Source organism: Pongo abelii, chromosome 14 (assembly GCF_028885655.2).
Source record: "Pongo abelii isolate AG06213 chromosome 14, NHGRI_mPonAbe1-v2.0_pri, whole genome shotgun sequence".
NCBI lineage: Eukaryota > Metazoa > Chordata > Mammalia > Primates > Hominidae > Pongo > Pongo abelii.
This window is the reverse complement of record NC_071999.2, coordinates 74,003,524-74,028,904: the sequence shown is the minus strand read 5'-3', so window position 1 is coordinate 74,028,904 and position 25,381 is coordinate 74,003,524.

Here is a 25,381-nt window from a genome sequence, read left to right as displayed (position 1 = left end):
CACAGAATATGTGATCAGACCTAGGAAGCACACCTCCTCCCATAAGCCACATAACTCTATCTACCACTGACAGACCCCAGACATTGAGGAGATGCAGGCATGGCCAATTCACTTACAATAAACACTAGGTCTAGAATGCACTTGTTGCCCACACTGGCCAGAAAGTCTTTCCTCCTTTTTTGAGTCATCAGGGCCTAGGTAAACTTCTACCCAATAAAGCAACATATTCAGAGAACAGCGTAAACCCCAGCATATAAAAAACTGGACAATACCAATAGAACTAAACCAAGCAGACCAAAACTGTACAGTGAACATTTTGAAAATTACAATGTTAATGGAACCACACCCCCAAAAAAGCAGGCCCGTGTGATAAACCTGAATAACTGTTTTCTCAAATATAGCATTTAAATTGTACCTATAATCTTCTAATATATTAGACAAAATGTCCTGAATAAAATCAGTAGTCATCCACTATAAAAAAAGCCAGGAAAATCACAATTTAAGTGAAGAAAAATAAGTGACACCAAATCAGAGATAAATCAGACACATATTTTAGAGCAGTCATTATAAAATGTTGCAACAAGCAATGAAAAATTCTCTTGAAATCAATTATGAAACAAAAAATTAGAGCAGAGAAATAGAATTTATAAAAGATACCAAAGGAGAATTATAGAATAACTTACATTGTAAATTACTGAAAATAATTGACTATAATTTTAAATAGTGTGAAAAAATATTTAAAATAAGGAAATAAAACTCACTGAATGAACTCAATAATTGAGTGGCTAAGACAGAGGATGGAATCAATTAACTTGAGGAATGATCAACAAAATTATATGAACTAAACAACAGGCCGGGTATGGTGGTTCACGCCTGTAATCCCAGCACTTTGGGAGGCTGAGGCATGCTGAACACTAGAGGTCAGGAGTTTGAGACCAGCCTGGCCAACATGGTGAAACCCCCTCTCTATTAAAATTACTAAAAATTAGCTGGGCGTGGTGGCATGCACCTGTAATCCCAGCTACTCAGGAGGCTGAGAAACGAGAATCGCCTCCTGGGAGGCAGAGGTTGTAGTGAGCTGAGACTGTGCCACTGCACTCTAGCCTTGGCGACAGAGTGAGACTATCTCAAAAACAAACAAACAAAAAATGTAAACAACAAAGAGAATGTAATTAAATAACAAAATGAAATAATTAAATAACAAAATGAAGAGACCCTCTGGGACCTATGGGGCAATAACAAAAAAATCAACATTCAGATGACTGAAGTCCCAGGTTGAGAAAAAAAGTTAATTGAACTGAAAGAATATTCCAAAAAATGGCTGAAAGCATCACAAGTCTGACAAAAATATAACCCTGCTGATCCAAAAAAAGCTGAAAGAACCTCAAAATAAGATAGGCTCAAGAAATTCACAACATTACATATCACATAAACTTAAAAAAATTAAGGTCCAGAAAAATGTCCTACACAGCTAGAGAGAAATGACACATTAACTAAAAGAGAATGCTAATTTCAATGATAGCTTATTTATTTATTTATTTATTTATTTAGTTTATTAGTTTTGTGTGTGTATGTGACAGTCTTGCTCTGTTGCCATGCTGGAGTACAGTGGCATGATCTTGGCTCACTGCAGTGTCCACCTCCTGGGTTCAACCAATTCTCCTGCCTCAGCCTCCAGAGTAGCTGGGATTATAGGCACACGCTGCCACGTCCGGCTAATTTTTTTGTATTTTTAGTGAAGACGGGTTTTCACCATATTGGCCAGGATGGTCTGGATCTCCCGACCTTGTGATCTGCCCGACTCGGCCTCCCAAAGTGTTGGGATTACAGGTGTGAGCCACCGCGCCCAGCCAATGATACCATATTTCTTATGTGAATCAATGGAAACCAGAAAGTAAGACACAACATTTTTCAAGTGCTGAAAGTAAAGAACAATCAATGACAATTTCTATAGCTATCAAAACTATACTTTAGGACATAAAGTACTTCTAAATGACCCTTTAGGACATACCGTACTCTGAGATATAATAAAACTTAAATAATTCATCATAATTTGCCAAAAACAGAATGGTTAAGTTCTTAAAGAATGGATTTAAAGAGTAGAAAGTAAATAATAAAAGAAGACATTTTGGAACACGATGAGGAAAAAGAACAAGAGAAAAATGCAAAAATGTAAGGAAATGCAAATAGACTATAATTGTCCTCATGAGTTTAAAAAATGATATGTGATAATTAAAAATTATTATAGCACCTGTTACATAAGGTAACAATAAAGAAAATTTGGGAAATTAAAGGCACCTAAATTGAATTAACGTTTCACTCCAAGTGGTAAAACACTGATGCCAGGAGATTGTAATGAGCCCCATGTGTATATTGCAATATCTAGTTGCACCACCAGAAATACTATTCAAGCCAATTCACCTTAAACTACTAAAAGTATATCAAGATAAATTCTAAAAAAAATGTTCTATGGGTTCCTATGGCTTCATGGAGCCTATGGAAAGGCAAGAAAACACAAATGGCAAAAGACAAATAAATAATAAAAAGGCAGATTTATGTTCTAACATGTCAACAATTATGCTAAACATTGAATGGTCTCAGTACAGCCACTAAAGGGCAGAGACTGTCAAAATGAGTTTAAAAAGCAAACAAACAAACAAAACCCACAACTTTTTTTGCTGAGAAGATCACTTCAAATTCGACAGCATACATAGGTTGAACACAAAAAGATGAAAAATGATATATGAGGAGAACATTAATTGCAAATTAAAATAAAAAGTGGCTCTATAAATATTAGCTAGAGTAGAATTCAGGGCCTAGAAAATTACTACAGGCAAAGAGAAGCACTACATAATGGTAAGGGGATCAATCCACTAGAAATACATAATAATTCTAAATGTGTTCAAAATCCTAAGCAGCAAACAGAGCCTTAAGCATATGAAACAAAATATTTAGCATTTAAGCAATATACATCTAAATAATACAATAACTAAAGATGAAGTTCCAAAGGAAATTAAACATTCATGGAACTGAATGAAAATAAAATGTAATATATCAAAACTATGCATGATGCACCCAACACAGCATTGAGGGGGATATTTGTAGTATTAAATTCTTACTTAAAAAATGAGGGAAGTTCTCAAAGAAGTAATAAAATAAGGATACTGTTATTATTCTTTGTTTTGTTTTGTGTTATCATTTAGACATAGCTCTTAGGTCTATGTCACCCAAACAAGTGACTAATGTGTATACATCTTCTTTGATGCCCTAAGCATCCTTTACTTCCGGATGCAGAGTATTTTTGGCACAAGCATTTTTACTACTTTCATACTTTCTGAAGTTTACACAATTAACATCTTCAGAGTTAAGTGAGAGCTGATATAAGAAGATACCTCTAGATAAGTTATTTTTCAAATCCCTCCCTGCCTTCAATGCGCTTATTGAAATTGATACCTAAGTTATGCTTAGCAGTGATAACTGAAATTAAAAACTCTCACACTATGTCTTCCTAGTTCACATGGAACTTAATTCAATTTGAAATATAAAATCAATCTTGGCCTACAGAACATACTGAAAATAAAGTAAAATGTCAGATATTGTTCTATCAATTCTCATTTAGAACTAATTCTTGCTGTGGACTTTCTTGAAATACTAGGCCAAAATGCACATCATCAGCTTACTATTGAGATGTAGTGCATTTTTTCACTACTATCTCTTGCTCTTTGGAGTTTACAAAGGGTCTCTCTTGCCGAATACAATTCTGTCTTTATTTGGAGAGAAGGATTAGGAGGGAGGGTGACTTACCAGAAGTTGAAACAGAGAATAAAAGCCATGATTCCACATACCGCATTTTTAATAACGATTATGGCCTAAACCATAAGAAGATCACATAAGTAATGTCACACTTTGTTATTCTGGACACAAAATGTTCAGTCATTTTCTTATATTTCCTTTCTTCCTTTATCTTATTGATGTGGTAACATATATACATTAAACTGTTGAAAGTGAATTGAGTGATAAATCATTAGGAACTACAGTGTAATGAGAAAAATCCATATTTACAGAATATTTACAGAACCTTGAAAAGGTTAATGTGTGCCCTGTCCGAGTCACAATCTGCCCTTCCCAATGTAACCACTATTTCATCTTTCATCTTTGATTAATTTTAACTGTTCTTAAGTGTTATCTAAATGGAGTCATAGAGTATGTAAAGTTGTCTTCTTTTGCTCAAAATCAAGTGAGACTTTATATTTATCAGGAGTTTGATTTTATTTTGCTGTGTAGTATTTCATTAAATAAATAAAATATGTTTATTAATTGCTTAATGGATATTTGTGTGACAAAGGTTTAGGGCAATTACAAATAAAATTCTTATGTAAGTTCTTATGCAAATCTTTTTATTGCCACATAGGCTCATTTCTGTTGGGTATGTAACTACAAGTATAATTGATAGATCATAAGGTAGGCCTGTGTTTTACTTTAGTAGGTATTGAAAAAGCTTCCCAAAATATCTGTGCCACTTTACACTCCCACTGGCATTGATGAACAGTTTCAGTTTCTCCCCATCTTTCAAATACTTTGTTTTTGTTTTTGTTTTTGTCTGAGATAAGGCCTTAATGTGTCACCCAGAATAGAGTGTAGTATTGTGACCATGGCTCATGGTAGCCTCGAACTCCTGGGCTTAAGTGGTCTTGCTGCCTTAGCCTGTCAAGGAGCTGAGACTACAGGCAAGTGAAACCACACACACAGTTAAGTTTTATTTTTTATTTTTAGTTTTTGTAGAAACAAAGTCTTGCCTTATTGTCCAGAATGGTTTCAAACTCCTGGTCTTAAGCGATCCTCCTGCCTCAGCTCCCAAAAGGCTGGGATTACAGTAAAATACTTACCTTGATAGACTTTCTAAGTATAGCCTTTGATTGTGTGTGAAGTAGTATCCTGCTGTTGTTTTCATCTGCATTTCCTTGAGAAATAATTTTATCATGCTTGTTGGACATAGGTTTATCCTCTGCTATAAAGTACCTATTCAAGGTTTTTAATCATTTAAAAATTGAACTGTTGTCTTTTTCTTATCTCACTATAGGAAATTTTTTATATATTGGATATAAAATATGTTCTTTGTCAGCTATATATTTTGCGAAAATATTTTAAGACTGGTGGCTTGGCTTTTCACTTTCTTAATGTTGTCCTGTGCTGTAAAAATGCTCTTAATTTTAATGAGTTCAAAATATTTATTCTTTTATAATTATCTAGTTATCCACTTAAGAAGTATTTTATTACCCAAAATTATAAAGATATTATCTCATATTTTTTCAGAGGCTTATTTATATTCATAATTTAGGGCTATCATTTATCTCAAATTATATAATTTCTATGATGTGAAGTATATGTCAAATTCTTTTATTTTTTCATACAGATATGCTCAATCCTCGTTTATTGAAATAATCATCCATTTTTTGAGTGATTAGCAGTCATAACTTTGTTAAATGTTAAGTGACCATAATGTGTGGGCCTAGGCTTTTACTTCCCATTCTTTTTCATTTCCCTAGTTTTGCATTTTTAACCAGTATTATATTATGCAAATCTTTTTTTAAATTTTTTTAATAGAAAGCCTTGTACTATCACAGTGTTAGTCCTCCAAGTCTTTACTTTAAGATAGTACTGGCATTCTAAATACTTTGACATTCCATATACATTTTGAATAAGCTAGTGAATTTACACCTATAGATACCAAATACCTAAGAAGACTTATTGCATTGAGTAGATTAATTTTAAGAAAATTGATATTTTAACAATACTGAATATTTCAAAGTATAAACATGTATTGCTCTTTATTTTTTAATTGATCTTTTCATTTTTCCAGCAATATTTAGTAATTTTTAGTGTAGTGGTTTTTCACATTCTTCACTCGGATTTTTTCCTACACTTTTGATTTTTATTATATTGTAAATGGCATTAGATTTCAAAATAAAATCCATGTTATGGAATGATTGCTTAGATAAATAAAACTGATAGTTATGGGATTGACTAAATATCCAGTAGCCTTCCTAAACTCACTTATTCATTTTAATTGAAAATATTTTATAATTCTTTGGAAATACATTGTTATATAATTATGACATCAGCCAGTAATGACAGTTCATTCTGTTGTTTATTCCTTTTAAATTTTATATCTATAATTCTTTCTTCTTGTTAAATAAGAGTTGTAATAATATATTAGTCTTATCCTTAATTCAATGAAAAAATATTCACTATTTCTACTTTAAATATATATTCAAGATATGTTAGGATATCCTTCATCAAAATGAGACATTTTTTTTCCTTTCTTAATTTCCTGAGTTTCTTTGTTTGCTATTTTACCAGAAATAGAGGTTAAATTTTATAAATAATTTTTCTTTGAAATTTGACTAACATGATCAATTAAATTGATTGAATCTTTAATGTTAAACTACCCTTGCATTTGTTGAATTTAGATAGTATATATATAAGCATTCTTCATATACTTTTTTAACTTTTCTGAATGTTTACAATTTTTTCAGATTAAAAGTTATACAAAATCTGGTTTGGAAGAAACGGTAAGTAAAGTGGAGTTGCTCCTTTTTTTGATTGTTGTACAAAATAGGTTTGTACACTCAAACATCTCTACCTAAGAAGAAACACAGATTATTACCACAGCAGGGCCAGTTCCTGACAGCATGTTGCAAGAGGAAATCAAAATCCTCTTTTCTGCGGGCAGATATATGCAAAAGGAGAATATATAATATTTAGAGCCATCCATACATTTTTTTTTTTCTCAAACTCATAAATCAGTTAAACTCATACTTTCTCTCCTGGAGAGGAGTGAATGAAGAGTTAAATGGACCCCTGAAGTAATGGGCTTTTGAAAATTTTTCACATGAAAGCATGATTAAAGGGAATACATGTGCATTTTAGATGCTTCAACAGTATTTTAATATAGCCTAAACTTAACCTATAATGTACTTAAATTTTATTTTTCACTCTTCTGGTAAAGTCACAACTCAAGTATTTACCTATGAAACATTTAAAAAAATTTAAACCCTTATCAAATTAATTGCTGCTGATGTAAAATTTACCTGCTAAATAATGTTTCAGCAATGCTATTTTGTGAGAGCTCACATTTTTTTAAATAAGAATGTCAAGTTACATAAAACTACGAAACATAATGTTAACAATATAGAGATGCCTATATTTTGAATGCTGAACCTCCTTCCATTATGTATGCTCCAGCAATAATACAAAATTCCCTTTCCTAATAGGCTTGAGTCCAAAGGAATTAAACAACAATATTCTCAAATGCACTTCCTTTGGCCACTTTTCAGTTTCTCAGACAGAAATGGTGATGATTTTTCATCTTGAATATTTTTCACCCTCTTAGTTTTCTTTCCTTATATAATTTATAATTATACATTTGAACACACTACCATAAGTCTCCTGAACCCCTAAAATAGCCTTCCATCTAATCTACACTAATCTGTTCTATCTCTCTGTTTGGTAACCATTGTCTTTATTGTGGCTGAAGGATCTCGGAATATAGGTCAGAGTACTTCACTATCTCAGCTTATAGCTATCAAAGGTTCCTAATTGCTTCTAATGTACAGGCAAAATGCATTAATGTGGCCTAATTTATTTCTTAATATATTCTGTCCCTGGTCTTATTTCCAACTTTAGCCTACACCGTGCACTAATTTTATATTTCTGCTCAGTCTCTTATCCTTACTTGGCTTACTGCTGACAGGGAGAGCGGGCAAAGCAGGAGCAGGGGGAGGAAGTTGAAAAGGAAGAGGAAAGAGGCAAGAAGAAGAAAAAGTAGAATGAGGAGGAAGAGGGGGAGGAGGAAAAGAAGAGGAGACCAATATAGTAATAGGTGGTGACTGCAATACCTGAGGTATGAAGAAAGGTCTATGTGAGTAAAAATGCTGAACAACATATATTTCAAAGATTTAAAGGAAGGCAAATGGCTCTACCCTGAAACTTCATGGATATTTACTCAGTTCCACCTGATCCAAAAACAAATTTTTGTGAGGAACTCTGATAGATAAGTAAAAAGCATGTCAATGATACCTGAAGGGTGTATCATCTTATAGCAGTAGCTGCAAAGAGTAAACTCTTGGTCACATCATTATAACTATCCAGTAACCAGGAGGCTTTCTAATGAACTGACTATTTAGCATCTTGCTTGTCTTCCTAGTATGATGTTTTACATTCCAAAACAGCTCTCCAATCCATTCTCCAATCCTGTTTGGTGGTAAAATGCATTGTTTCACACACACACACACACACACATACACACACACACACCCCAAATTAAAAATATATATCCTAAGCTTTACCTATTGTAGAATTCACAATATGCAAATTTTTGTTGAAAATTCCAAAGCTATTTAGCGATTTAATTACATATCTTCCAAATCATGTTCCCAAGATCTCTTTGAAATATGCTAGAGAAGTAAGATTACCAATCCCAAACAGAACAGTAATATATTTTCACAAATCCATACTTTCCCTGCTCTGGGAAGACCACAGATTAATCACTCTTACAATGCAGTATAAGGTGTTGTTGTGCAAAACCATAACCCATTTTCTTTTCATGATAGTCTCTAAAATTATAAGAAAGGAAAAGTAAAGGAAGAAAACGATGAAGTAAAAAAAAAATAGGAACTCAATGGATGCTCTAAGTTTTTCTTAATTTATGTTCAGAAGATGCTATATAGGGTAGAAGGCACATTTGTAATTCTCGTTCTTCAAATGGCATTGGAAATCCTTGGTTACCAACGCAGTTTGTAAAGCTCAAATAATAATCTTAATTCTCATTTGTAAGTTTAATTTCCTCAGGTCAGTGGTAAAAATTGTAACATATTTACCTTTATATTCACCATCAAACTGGAAAATAATCACATTTTTTTCACTATGCTGGAGGCACTGCAGTGATCTACTTCTCTGCATTATTCTTAATTGAAATATGTAGCTACTTATATTCTTGTAGCTATATTTATACTTTTGACTACTATTCATCAATGTTTGTTCAAGAAGATTATGAAGGATGGTAATCTACACAGGAAAATAATACACGTGTTAAAAACAATTTTTTAAATTTCCATTGAAACACATACTAGCTTGGCCAATCCCAACTGTATTAGTCTGTTTTCACACTGCTGATAAAGACATACCTGACACAGGGCAATTTACAAAAAAAAAAAAAAAAAAAAGAGGTTTATTGGACTTACAGTTCCACATGGCTACGGAGGCCTCACAATCATAGCAGAAGGCAAGGAGAAGCAAGTTACATCTTACATGGAAGGTGGCAGGCAAAGAGATTGTGCACAGAAACTCCCATTTTTGAAACCATCACATCTCATGGGACTCATTCACTGTCCTGAGAATAGCACAGGAAATACCCATCCCCATAATTCAATCACCTCCCACCAGTTTCCTCCCAGGACACATGGGAATTGTGGGAGTTACAATTCAAGATGAGATTTGGTTGGGGACACAAACCATATCATTTCGCCCCTAACCACCCCCCCAAAATCTCATGTTCTCAAACATTTAAAAACCAATCATGGTCCCAACATCCCCCAAAGTCTTAACTCATTTCAGCATTAACTCAAAATCCATAGCCCAACATCTCATCTGAGACAAGGCAAGTCCTTTCTTCCCATGAGCCTGTAAAATCAAAAGCAGGTTAGTTACTTCCTAGATACAATGGGGATACAGACATTGGGTAAATACAGCCATTCCAAATGGGAGAAATTGGCTAAAACAAAGGGACTGCAAGTGCCATGTGAGTCCGAAATCCAGCAGGGCAGTCAAATCTTAAAGCTCCAAAATGATTTCCTTTGACTCCATGTCTCACATCTAGGCCCCGCTGATGCAAGAGGTGGGTTCCCATGGTCTTGGGCAGCTCTGCCCCTGTGACTTTGCAGAGTATATCCCCATCCTGGCTGCTTTCACGGGCTGGTGTTGAGTGTCTGAGGTTTTCCAGGTGAATGGTGCAAGCTGTCAGTGAATCTACTATTCTGGGGTCTGGAGGATGGTGGCCCTCTTCTCACAACTTCACTAGGCAGTGCCCCCAAAGGGACTCTGTGTGGAGGCTCTGACCCCACATTTGCCATCTGCACTGTCCTAGCAGAGGCTCTCCATGAGGGTCCTGCCCCTGTGGCAAACTTTTGCCTGGGCATCCAGGCATTTCCATACATCTTCTGAAATCTATACAAAGGTTCCTAAACCTCAACTCTTGACTTCTGTGCACCCACAGGCTCAACGACATATGGCAGCTGCCAAGGCTTGGAGCGCCCACTCTCTGAAACATCAGCCCAAGCCATACATTGGCCTTCTTTAGTCACAGCTACAGTGGCTGGGATGCAGGGCACCAAGTCCCTAGACAGCACACAGCAGAGGGATCCTGGGCCCAGCTCACAAAACCATTTTTCCTCCTAAAACTCTGGGCCTGTGATGGGAGGGGCTGCCATGAAGACCTCTGACATGCACTGCAGATATTTTTCCCAATGTCTTGGTGAATAACATTCAGTTCTTCATTACTTATGCAAATTTCTGCAGCAGGTTTAAATTTGTCTTCAGAAAATGGGTTTTTATTTTCTATTGCATTGTCAGGTTGCAAATTTTCCAAACTTTTATGCTCTGCTTCCCTTATATAAATGAATGCCTTCAACAGCACCAAAGTCAACTCTTGAATGCTTTGCTGCTTAGAAATTTCTTCCACCAGATACTCTAAATCATCTCTCTCAATTTCAACGTTCTATATACTTCTAGGGCAGGGGTAAAATGCCACCAATCTTTTTGCTATAGCTTAACAAGAGTCACCTTTGCTCCAGTTCCAAACAAGTTCCTCATCTCCATCTGAGACCACCTCCGCCTGGATGTCATTGTCCATATCATTATCAGCATTTTGGCCAAAGCCATTCAACAAGTCTCTAGGGAGTTACAAACTTTCCCACATTTTCCTGTCTCTTCTGAGCCCTCCAAGCTCTTCCAATCTCTGCCTGTTACCCAATTCCAAATTCACTTCCACATTTTTAGGTATTTTTTCAGCACCACTCTACTGGTACATATATGCTGTATTAGTCTGTTTTCATGGTGCTGATAAAGACATACCTGAGACTGGGCAATTAACAAAAGAAAGAGGTTTATTGGACTTACAGCTCCACATGGCTGGGGAGGCCTCACATTCATTGCAGAAGGCAAGGAGGAGCAAGTCACATCTTACGTGGATGGCAGCAGCAAAGAGAGCTTGTGCATGGAAACTCCCATTATTAAAACTATGAGATCTCATGAGACTCATTCAATACCACAAGAATAGTGCAGGAAAGACCTGCCCCCATAATTCAATCACCTCCAACCATGTTCCTCCCATGACACATGGGAATTGTGGCAGTTTCAATTCAAGATTAGATTTGGGTGGGGACACCGCCAAACCATATCACCATCTATAGCAAAATTCATCATCAAAGCTAAAGTTTCAATAAACTTGAAGAACATTCAAGGACAAAATGAGAAATTATCTTACAAATGCAAGCAAAAATTCTACTTTTAAGAAAAAGTAAGTTTAAAAAAAGAAAAATGATAAGTTTGAGGAGCAAGAGTTTTTATTCACATTGATCAAATTTGTCATAAATCTGTACATTCTAATTAGCAACTGATCATTTCAAGAGTTACTTGAATTTTCAAGAATATTATTAAAAATTATATTTATATAAAATATGTTTATATATAAAATATGTAAGTACTGGAAGATTAATGCTTCAGACAGGCACTTGCATATTTTCAAAGAAAGCTATTAAATAAAATCAAATTCATTATAATAGATAAAAGATTAATATACTTTTGGAAATGCTACGTAACTCTTATACTGCTTACGTTATTATCTTATGGTGTTTACAGAATGATCCCTTGCTATAATTATGATTAAATACCATGCACAGTAGAAAGAAAAATTGTAAAAAACTTTTTAAAGATAACTTATTGCCTTTTAAAACAATATAGCAATTAGTTGATTGTGTTTAATCTAAAAACATTATAAACAAATAATCATAGGAAATCTGGATTACAGATCTTTTCAGAAAGCAGGCTTTATTTATTGTAGAAATCTAGGGAATAATCTTGTAAATATCTTAAAATCTGTCATTCATAGCCCTTAAAGCTTTCATAGAGGTTTTAAAACATAGTTTATTGAGTTCTTGCTACTCATAAGATCAACAAATCCCTGGGTACAATTCAAGAAGAGGAGTGGAAAAGTGACTGCTTTCTCTTCTTTGAATGATTGAACTCAACTTAATCAGTTCTTTCAGTTGTGATTTAATCATCTATCATTCCTTGAAATTCCCCCAAAAGCAGTCCATTTACATTGTTAAATCTTTACAATTTTTAAAGATATGTTTAAAAACTCAAAATAGCTTCAGAAAAACATACAGAGTCATGTCACCAGAGAAACAAATTTTATCAAATTGGCCCTCACACTCTCTCAGGTCAATGTAATAATGTATCTTTCACTGCCATCAACCTGTAGTTAAACCTTCAAGTGAGGAAGTAAAAGTATGACTTAAGTATAAGCATAAAAATAACAGATCCTTTACAGGATGATTGATAACAAAACTACCATAATTCTATTTGTGTAATATGTATTCATATAAACAAGGCTTTACTCCTGAATAATACTCCTCTGCACATATTTTGTAATTTAATAATAAAATAAGAAATTATGTAATATATTTCCATAAAAGTAATCAAATCGAATTAAGGTATTTAGGAATTTTGTTTCTTTTTATTGGGAGATATCCAAACAAGCCTTCTTTTCTTTTCTATAGGAAGTTGTGCATACATTGAAAAAGAGATTTTTCTGACCCCATTTTCACTGAGCTGATTTCTTTACAAATAGGAAAGGTCTAGTTATTATTAGCAGTGCGCAATAGACCTATAGGTGAAAGGATTATTGAATATGGCATACATTTTGTTAGGAAAAGGCACTAGAGAAAAATACAGCTGCAGGGTTATAAAAATATGCTTTTGCTTAAACGTAAACTGCAAAGAAAAATTTTTTCTCTCTTTTAATTAGGTAATCCTGGGCATATTTTACGTGCAGGATACTTCAAGTGATGAGGGAAACAAGTGTAATTTAGCAACTAATAGTTTTTAAAGTAACCGTTTAAAATATTTTTGTTGGTCTCTCGAAGTTCTACCAGCTGGTTTGCAATTACAGAAATGCTATAAAACATATCATTCTGGGACAGCTGAATTACTGGAAACTTAAGTGGGGTAGGATGAAAGGCTGACAAGGGGATCCACTTAGAAGATAAAGAAAGTACAATAGGGCTGTGAAAAGTTTTATTTGAGATCATTTCCTTATCTCTCAAAGACTGAATAAAACTTTTGAAACATCAGCAATCCAGAGCAATCCACTTTCCTCTGACCTGAGCTTCTATAAGCCAACTGCTGCAGTTCAATACTTTGATTTGCCAGGAACAAAAAAAGAAGAAAAGAGAAAAAAGCCTGGTTTGTTGTATCAAGCAAAGCAAATTCTGTTACATAGTCAGGTCAGGAGATGAAGTGCATTGTTTATTCAAATGTGTTTTTAAATAGAGAAGTGTTATATCAAATATGTAATTATAATAATTATAATACAAATACAACTTATATTAATACAAATAAAATTTATATTAAGATAATATACATCATTTTCATAGAAATGACAAATAAAATGTATATTACATAACCCTTAATATACTCAGTCATAAGGTAAAATATAATGATATTTTTCCCAGTGACTTAGAAAACACCTGGTGGACCTTCCAGATTTCCTTTCCTCTCTATTACATTTTCCACACACCCACTGAAAGGGATCAACTCCTTTGTAAACTGGATCTGTCTACCTATTATTTAGACTAAATCTCTTGCTCCTGTTTTTTTTTTTTTAACTATATTCAAGCATGTTATTTGTTAAGCAATTTTATATGTACTTATTTGTCTTCTGAAATGAAAAACAGTAAAATGAAGTATCTCTTGAGTTCTTTTGTGCTCTTTGGATTGTTGGTGTCACTCTTTTGCTTTCATGCTAGCAAACTGCAACTTAGCAAATTCTGTACCTCTTCCCACTCCCATCATTTCTTTATTTTTTGAATTATTACTTGAATCCTATCAATGTACTGGAATTCCCTTGCCAAGGACACTAAGAACACTTTGGTTACTAAATCATGTGGGTATATATGTGTGTATATATATGTTGCAATTCAACAGTAATTGTCATTGTTTTGTAGTGTTTTCCTCCCTCTTTTCCATTGGCTTCCTTGACACCATATTCCCCTACTTCTCTGGCCTGGCCCTCTCTTCTCAGTCTTTCTTATGAATGCCTCATGCACCATTAAAATATTAAATGTTAATTTCCCCAGTCGTTTTATTTTCTTTGCCTATCTCATTTCTCTTCTGTCTGCATCCACTCCTTCTGCTGGGATGACCCACTCCATAATTCAACCTTCTATAAGCTAATAAGTACAATCTCCATTTCAAACCCATCTCCATTTCTCATAAGTTCAACAGTTATCTATTCTTGATTTGGACATTTGGGGGCCATATGACATCTCTAATTACAACACAAAAGAAATTGAATTCATTGTATTTTTTTCAAAATGCTTTTTTAGTGTTCTTTATTTTACAGCTAGATATTATAATTCACCACTCTTTATAACTATCCATTTTGCTCTTAATTCACCTTTCAATTATGTCATTGTCTTTTTCTTCTGGGCCATGTATTCCTTTGCTATATTATGTCTGTCCTCAAATATCTTCTTTTCTACTTCAGAGGGTCTCCTGCTACTTTAATCTCTAAATCATCATGAATTGTAAGACATCTAATGGCCATACAACACTGTAACTTCATTGTTCTTCTGAATCTGAGGCAATTATCAGAAAAAAAAATTATTTCAAAAATTTGTGTTAAGAATGTATATGTCCTCCAACCTGACTTCTACTCTTAACCCTTAAATAATAAACAGAAACCTCTAATGACCTCACTATTTTGTCGTGTGGATTGAGGAGAAGAGAGGACTGGTAGGGCAGATAACAGTTCTGTTCCCAAATAGTCAAAGGTAAAACTTATCTCATCTACATGCCATGTATTTATTCAGAGCTTCACTCAAGTCCACCATTCAGAAAAAGAGAGTTACAGCAAATAAAGACTGAAAGACCCTACTCAATCAAGGAATTAAATCATCATAGCAGTCATTTTTTATTGAATATATATTCACTGTTAATCAGGTAGTTAAGAAAAACAGTGATAATGATTAAAATGACCAAGAAGTATAATGCTAACAACTAAATAATTTTGTGGAAAAAAAAGAAATAATTTGAGAAACAAAAGATATTTAACACTTTAAAAATCAGTATTCTCAATTGAAATTTAGAATATATTGTAGTTTCCTACCAAAATATATCAATAAATGGTACATTCAATTCATATGTATTCATTATATTTGTCCCCCACCCCAAGTAATACTGATTGAATAATTGGAAAATAAAGTAAAGGAAACATAAGCTAAGTGATATAGATTTAGAAAATACTTAAGAAAAAAATATTTTAAATTTCCTAAAACTAAATGCATAATTTCTTATTAAGTCATAGATTTCTCTTTGTGATTTATTCCCTACATGTCTCTCCTGCCTCACTTTGTGCCAGGTTGATCCCTGATATCTATGTTACAGTCAAACCAACCTTCTTTTAGTCCTTTATCCATACGTTTTATGCTTTTTTCCCAAGCCCTTTATGCTTTTTCTATCACAGGGATGTGCTTCATCAGTAAACCTATTATATAACTTTTCTTCTAGATTATCTTCCACTTATCTTCCATTAAAAAAGAAAGCCCTATTTCTGTGAGTATGGCTACTTTTGATACTTTATATAAGTGGAATCATGTAGTACTTCTTCTGTGACTGGCCTATTTTACTAAGCATAATGTCCTCAAAATTCATCCATGTTGTTGCATATGAATATGACAGAATTTTCTTTCTTATGGTTAAATATATTCCACTTTATGTACATGACTGACAGAAACAAAATAGAATGGTGATTTCCAAGGGCTGGAGGGAGAGAAAAATGGAAACTTGCTATGTAATGGGTACAGTTTCAGTCATGCAAGGTAAGAAATTCTAGAGACCTGCTATACAACACTGTGCTTATAGTTAATAATAGTATACTGTGCACCTCAAATTTTAAGTGGATATATCTCTTGTAATGTGTTTTGCCACAATAAACAAATTTTTTTTTAAACCACGCATAATTTGATTTTTAAAAGGTAGATGGAGCACCTTAAATAGTTTTTCAAATTAAAAAAGAAAAAAGTATCCAAGCCCGGGGGAAAACAAAAGAAAGAAAAATTTAATCCCAGCTACTTGGGAGGCTGAGGCAGGAGAATCACTGGAACCAGCGGGGTGGAGGTTGCGGTGAGCCGAGATCTCACCATTGCACTCCAGCCTGGGCAACAAGAGCGAAACTCCGTCTCAAAAAAAAAAAAAAAAAAAAAAAAAAAAAAACAAGGAAGAAAAAGAAAAATTTGATCTTCTTATGAAATATGACCCTAAAATAAACCCTCATAGATTACATAACTCTCATTTTCAGCTTTTACTGCAGGTACCAATTTATGCTTCTTGGAGAATAATTATAAGTTAGAGTTTAAGGACAAAGAGTCCGAAATTGAATTGGATGGGTTCAGATTCTAGCTCTTTCTCCAGCTGTATCGACATGGGCAAATCACTTTCATTGTCTGTTTCCTCATTTGTAAAATTAGTAGATATTAATAAAATCTATGCCATACAATTGTCAGTAATTTATGTAAAGTGACTATATAACAAGGTCTATCATAGAGTAAGTGCTCAATAAGTAACTACTACTTATTTATAATTGCATTATTATTTATGTTCCATTCACTAGATTCTGAGACATAAGAACAAGGTCTGCATTTGCTTTGGCTCACAATGTATACAAGTTTCAATTATTTATTTGCAGTTAACAGAAAATAATTACCATTGTCTTGAAAAATATATTTTTATTCATGTCACTGAAAATATTAATGTATCCTACCAATATTAACAAATGAAGGTTTTACTTTCCATCTCTCTCTCCTGACATGTATAGTAAGAGTATCATTATCCTTTGGTGTTTCCAGAAAGCTGCTGTTCACAAATTGTTTCATAGGCTTTTTAGTTTATATCTAGCTAGAGACACAGACAGGTGGTAAGCATCATTCTCTGAAGCCACTAGGAATCACATATTACATCTCATTGACCTCAACTGGACAAAAAAAAAAAAAAAAAAAAAAAAAAGCTGACACAATGACAAAATGCTGGGGTCATGATATTGAGGTGTTTTTGTAATGACAGGATCTTGCTGTGTCACTTAGGCTGGAGTGCAGGGGTTCGATCACCACTCACTGCAGCTAAGAACTCCCACTTCAGTTTTTTTAAGCCAATCAAGTTTCACCTCTATATTTGGAGTAAGGCAATCCCACTGAAATAATACAGCTGAGTTGGAAAGGGAAAAGAAAGGCTTAGGAGGCAATAAGCAAATCTCATTATGCCCCAGATGTACCACAATACCTGGCTTCATTATGCAGCACTTGTTTGTATGCATCTTACATATAGTCATTGATTCATTTCTTATAAATACTCTGAGCTAGATATTATCATTATTATTTTCATTTTATGATTGAAAATACTGAGGCACAGAGAGCCTAGGTAACTTACCCAGAAACCACCAACTCTTAAATGCCAAAGATAGTCTATAAGTGCAAACAGTAGAGTCTACAATCATTTCTCATGAACAAATCCTTTACCACTTACATAGAGCAAAATATGAAGGTTATTCTTTGTTTTGATCTCCTCAAAAGATGCAATCTATTGAAAATACGTGTTTCTAAATAGGGAAATAGTTAAATTATAACATAAACCTACCAAGTTATACTTTGAAGCCACTGCAGTTAATGAGATAAAACTGTATGTACTGATATGAAAATAGCACAAGATTTTTCATGCTTTGGACATTTAGGTGAAACTGTAGGATTACACACATCATTGTTCTCCTTATACCTGCATTATCTTCTATCTCTGCCTGTATAATTTAGAGTGGATTGGCTTGAATATCTCTAAATTCTTTCTGTATTGGTATTCTTATTCATGTGTAGTTAATCATGGTTCCATAAGCACATCAATCAACCCATACATACTGGCACTTTACACTGATAATATATTTGAAGTTTTTGTTTTGTAAGTGAAATTTTACAATGATTTGTATTGATGCTAAATTTTGATCATTTTTGAGAACTTGATAGAATAAAATGCATAGACCCAGAGGTCCGTTTCTACTAATATAAGTATTTCACTTATAAATCATATGTTTCTATACAGCACTTAATAAGTTACAGTATATAAATCGTTCTGTGAATATAAAATTATTTCAGATAATTAAAGAGGTAGACCTATCCTATCACTGAAACTCAATTTTCCAAAAAGTTTTGATGGTTTTTATTGTTGCATTTTTATTTATTGATAGTTGTACTGCGGAATCTACTTTCATTTGAATGTAGTTTTTAGAACTTTTATTCTGAATAAATATCACCTTGGAAGAATCATATTAATGATATTTGTTTCTACTTATGCTATTAATATTTCTTTATTATTATTGTGTCTGAGCGAAAATGAGAGACTTTTATACATTTTCCTGGAGAGCTATCATACGGTATTGTTATTCTAAACAATGTTTGCCTATGATTTAGTTCTTTTTTCTTGATATTTGTGTAAACATGTATTTAAATCTTTTTTAAGTTTAAAAATAATTTCTTATTGAGTAAAGCTTGACTTTGAATATTTATTCAAAGTGCTCAATAGTTAAAACAGGTTTATTTTTATTATTCCTTGAAGGACTATATACTCTTTTCTATGTTTTTTTCTTTTTAGTTTCACTCAGAAAAACAAGGCTCAATATCTATCACATAGCAGTAAGCTATTTCAGTCAGATTTTGATTAGAGATTATTATAGAGTTCATCTATCTATTAATTCATAATTCAACAACCACTTATATGGCAAAATGAGAAATTATTAATGTATTTTGATCTATATATGTAAAAAACTACACGTTAAACAAATGCATATATCAACATGCATACAGTAACATTTGTTTATCAAGCATTTAGATAAAATTTACTATGTCTAGGCACTATTCAAAGTGCTTTGCAAACATTAACTCATTTAGTTTTCACATTAAGGCTATGAAGTAGATAATAATTTTAGAGATGAGGAAAAGGACAAGGGATATCGAATAACCATCACAGCAGCACAGCAGGTACAGTGGCAAAGCCAGACATTAAACTCAGAAATCAAATTCAATTCCAAAGTTTATGTTTTTAGTCACATATCCTTGTTGCCTTTCACCTGAGTTAAAATATTTTGAGACAATAAATTTTGGATTCTTAGTTCTTGGTCTATTTTACTATGTTTGTTTCCTTACTATTACATAGAGGAATTATGTTAGGTTTCTTTTAAGACTTCACCTATGTGTTTATTTTACATTTTTACTTCTGGTTTTATTTGTATTGGTGCAAGATAGTCTCATTGTCAGGAAAAGGATGCCCAAATGAGTTTCAGCCACTCACATTGTCTCCTTTTTAACTTTTAAAAAATCCACCCTTTTCTAACAAACTGAAACTCGATGACACATTAGAAAGAATCAGGTGCAAAAGCTTTGAAGTTTCAAAAACTTTAGGCATAACAATAAGTGATAGTCCCCTTTATTCCCAGGGTAAAATCAGTGTTTAGTATTTATTTTTTCTCCTGTTCTTACTTTACGGTTATAAATATAATTACACAAAATTATGATTATGTCCAGTAAAACAACGCCCAAGAATGTCAAAGGAATTCTCAGACTCACCTTCTCACTTCTGCTTATGAGGCCTAGGCATTGCATGTAGGGCTTAGCACGAGAATTCTCATTAATGACAAACTATGTGAACTTGCCTCCCCTATATAGCCACCTGTTAATGTATATCAATAACAAACAACTGGTTCAAACTCCAGGAACTTATGACCCCAGAAAATTTTCTTCCCATCATTTGCATCTAATTACTTATGTCCTTCTTACTAATCATTAAACTTGGGATTTACATATACTCAACAAAAAAAACATTTTTATTTACTTATGTGAGTAAATCATTGAATAAAATTAAATAAATGAACAAATCAAAATTTAAGACAGATCTCATTACTGCAAATTATTTTACTAGCTAGGTTTTTCTGTTATGAAAGGAGTTTTTTTCTTGTTTTTTTTTTTAACTCTAAATGGAAGCCCCACTTACTTAAACAGTTTTTGGTGTAACAGATTCTAGTACAACAAAGGAAACTGGATTCCCTTTGTGTTCACTGTAATAAGATATTCAGAATAATGTAATACATTTATGAAATAGTGCAAAGTATCTTATTATAATAATTATTGATTAAATGAACACAATAAATTTTAATGCAATGTAACATTGCTTGTTAGGTCTATTCAAAATGATTCCAATATTCCAAAGCTGTTCTATTAGTCAAGGTTATCCAGAGAAATAGAACCAATAGGATGTGCAGAGAAATAGAGAAGGAGATTTATTATGAAGGAATGGTTCATGAGATTATGGAGGCTGAGAAGTCCCATGGTCTGCCATCTTTATCCAGAAGCCCAAGAGACCCTGTGATACAGTTCCAGTCCAAGATCAAAAGCCTGAGAATCAGAGGAACAAATAATAAATTCAAATTTGCACACCTGAGAACCAAGAACAGTGATATTTATGGGCTGGGGAAGGTGAATGTCCCAGCTCAATCAGAGAGAGTAAATATCTAAGTCCTTGATTTTTTGTTCTGTTCAGGCCATCAGTTGATTGGATAATGCTCACCAACATCAGTGAGTAAAAAAGTTATAAAGATCTACTTTATTCAGTGTACCCAGCTAACTTCCTCCAGAAACACCCTCATAGACAACACCACAGAAACAATGTTTTGGCAGCTATCTGGACATCTCTTAGCCAAGGTGACTCATAAAATGAATCATAACAGCTGTATTTACTTTTTAAGTGACATTTAACAATAGGCAAAATTCAAGTTTCAAAAACTTTTGGCATAACAATAAATGATGAGAATGCTATAGCCTTCTGTAGACTTAATGAGGTCACTTTAATTGGAAACGTAGATATTGGCCTATTTCATCAATTTTTAGTGCTGAGATATAAAATTCCATATAATTAATATAATAATAAAATTTTAAAAAAGAACACTTGGAAGTTTTTTTTTGTTTTAAATAATATCACACTATTATATTTCACTATTTAATAGATGATTGCCTTTAACATTTTTTAGTTTAGGACCTTGGTCACAGGAGATCTGGAACTTCACACTGGCACTTTTCATAAACTCTTGCCCCTGACCTCTCTTTTGTTTTGCAGATCAAAATGACTCCTTCCTGAACACTCCAGTAATACTCCACAAACTCAGATTTTAGTTTAAGTACTCTATTATGAAACAATACATAAATACTATGTTTTAATTAATTTGACAGTTTGTGACCTTCACATGTAGCTGATAACATATCTAGGCACAGCAATTCATGCTTATAGTGTTTCCACAGATTTGTAGTTGTGTTTTATTTTCGTTGTTTTTCAGGTAACATTACTGACTTTTGGGATTGATTATCAAAGCTATACAATTTTAATTCACTTTGAAAATATTTTTTTACTTAAAAGCATAGGGAATATTTTCTAGACATTTGAATACAAATAATTATATGAGTCATAATTTTGTTCATAAACTAGTGAAATAATAAATTATGTGAATTTTATAACTTTATTTTAAAATACAAAAATAGTTTTTAGCTAACTCTGATTTTAATTACAATCTATTTTTTCTCTCTGGAGCTTCCATTTGGAGTATCAAAATTTGGATTTATACTTAATATTTTGACTAAAAATTATAATTATTTTATCCATATACACTTTTAAAAATTTTATTTCTATATTGTATTTGACATTTTCACCAAAAGAAAAATTTACCATGTAAATTCTTTTTGATGTTTCCAATAATTATACTGTCAATCAAATACATTTACTTTAACAGACAAAGTGCTACTCAAATATATGTTAAATAAATGTATAAATGGATATTTTGGGTAACAGCAGTATTTTTCATTTGTTTATACACTTCCTCTTTCATTTCTCTCCCCAGTCTTTTGGGTTTCTATTAAGAATTACAATGAAAAAAAAGTCACTACTTGTATTTCCAACATAACATAATACAATTAATTTCATACACAGATTTGACTCTCTGTTTCAAATAAGGTTTTTAAAAAGTAATATTAGATATGGTTTCCCTCTCTGTTATTCCAAAATATGACGCATCCTATTTGATTTTTTTTTTTTTTTTTTTTTTTTTTTTTTTTACTTTCACGGTACCAGGAAGTAAAGTCTAATTGAGCCCATGCTGCCTGGATAAAATGATAAAAAGTGGAAGTTTGACCTACTACCAGAGAGAAGTACACAAAGTCCACAAACACGTCTTCACATATCACATCTTCAGCCTATGTAGTTTAAAATTCCTATGTGATTTATTCTTATAAATTTAATAATATATTGATCCAGATAATACGGTTTAATTCGAATGAAAAGATTTCAGTAAAAGATGGTTAGAATATTAATTTCTTGATAACCTTTGATGACATTATTTGAGGTTCAGATATAAATATTCCCTTTTGAGGATAGTCTTCTGTTTGGATGAATGAGTTTATATGTTTTTATGTGAGTCAGAAATAATCACATATAAACAAGCTCAAAGTTAGCTCAAATGGCTCTTTGGGAATTTCAAGGTCAGGTTTTGCTTTTTGTGCTCCCAGAAAACAACCACCTCTGAATGTGAATAAAACAGATGCTGGATTCTCCAAAGCTATACATTCATTTTGACTTCTTTCTCATGTGTCAGGTAATCTGAGGGTGGTTTCTACAGTGTACAACAACAGTACCGAGACACAGCCTTACAGCTTTGGAAAAACTACTGATAGTATCAGAACAAAAAGGTATATTATAATGGCGTAAGTGCACTAATAAACGAGTTTGACTGTTGTGCCAATCCCATCTTCAGAACGCTGGCATAACTGAGATGTATCCTTAGTGTTACTTGCACTAAATTCTATATGCAAGGGATTGCTAGTCTTTAATGGCTTAGGCCAATGTATATGCACTATAATGACAGTCGATGGAAATCAACAGCTTTCTCTGCCAGCCTCCTCCCCTCGGCTCTGTTTGCTTCAGTTTCCTCCTAAGTTTGGCTCGCCATGATTATTGACCATATAAGTTATGTGGTTTTCCTCTATGCATCCTTTCCATTCTAATTCTGGGAAATAAGTTTCTTATTCTTGTGTTATTTCACTGTTGATAATCCTCTTATAGACAAGCTACTGGTTCAATGTATATTTTTGAGCCAGGCCTAATAGCAGTGGCCAAAATGAATACAAACATGCTATAAACCATGGCCACCAAGGACTTCTCTGTGGAAATTCTATATAAGGCAGCTCCCTTAGGGGAGTTTGGGAAATTGTAGGATGCATTTTATTCATCTAGTTTCAGATATGCCGACACAAATGTGCTGTGTATATACACACATTAAATGTATATTTATATTTATAGAGAATCTTACCTTGCTATGCAATTGTTATGTAAATCCACACAAAGAGCAAACATTCTTATACAATTTCTTTTATGTTGGTATGATTATCTACAAAACACAGAAAAATTGAGAGTCAGGATAGTAAAATGACTTATTTAAGTTTAGAAAAGTTATAAATGGCAAAACAAGTAATTAAATGAAAATCTCACATGGCATGTGCAGACCTCTTTCTACCACAGAGAAATTTCTTTAACCCAGAGTCCCAAATGTGCTCCATAGAATTCCATGGATTTTATTTTAAATATGTTTACTCTTAACATAACTGTATAGACTATTAAATGAAATTTCTTTCTATATATGTATGTTTTGTCTGCATAACTGTAGCAACATTATCAAATGCAGCAGTATGGAAAAATGAAAATGGAAAACCACTGATAATAGTTAACTCAAAGTTAATTACAATGAATAGTGGTAACAGCTTCCTTGGTATGTAGTTATATGATGTAACTGAATTAAAAGATAAAAGAATAATTCTAGGCTACTATTACTTAGAGAGTAACATGGTAACTTACAAGTAGAGTCTCATAAGTTATTATACTATTACACATACACACAAAAATTATGTTAAGGGGTGCATAACAATTTTTATGTTTAACTAATGACTGCTTCCAATAAACAGAGGCTTTCTATATGACTCCTAAGTTCCTTGACATGTTTCTTATTGTGGACTCATAAATAAAATATGTAACAAAAATTATGTGCCCATCTAGGATACATTTTTGTTTTCCAAAATATTGTAAAAGTGAAATAATTGGGTCAAATTTCATAAACTCTTTAAAGGTTTTAATGTATATTATTGCTATGGTTTGAATGTGTCCCCTAAATCTCATGTGTTAGAAACTTAATTGCTATTGTAACAATATTAAACTGTGATACTTTTAGGCCATAAGAGATTTGCCCTCATAAAGGGATTAATGCTCTTATGATGGGATTGGCTAGTTATCATGAGAGTGGGCTCCTGATAAAAGGATGTTTGGCCCTCATTTCCTCTCTATTTAGAGTGCTCAGTTTCACATCTGCCATGGGATAACACAGCCAGAAAGCCCTCATCAGATGTCAGTTTCATGTACTTGGACTTTCCAGCTCCCAGAACTATAAGCCAAAATAAATTTCTTTCTTTATAAATTACCCAGTCTTTGGTATTCTGTTATAGCAGCAGAAATGGACTAAGACACTTATGAAACTGCCTTTCCCAAAGTTGTACTTTATTTACAATTTGATAATTATGATGAAAATCTCTAACCAAGGAGTTTGTCAGCTTCAAAGAGCACCGCCAGCTTTAAAAAGAAATAGAAAATCATACCTAAAATTGTTATAAGAATTGGATATTTATATATGGCTTGCTACTGCACATCATTAACTAACTCTGCATTCAATAACAACATGTTGGTAACTCCAATTTGGCTATGGTGGGTATGTCTATTTATTCCACAGAAACCAGTAAACATTACAAATCAAATTTTATTTTTTCAAGAAGCTAGTTGTTAAACACTTACCAGCACAAAACTGTACAGACACACACACACACATTTCTTAATACAGTGTATGTAGATTAAGCATATACACAACCAAGGAAAAGTGCAAAGGTTGATAAAACACATTTAATTAAAATTTGCCACTGGGGTG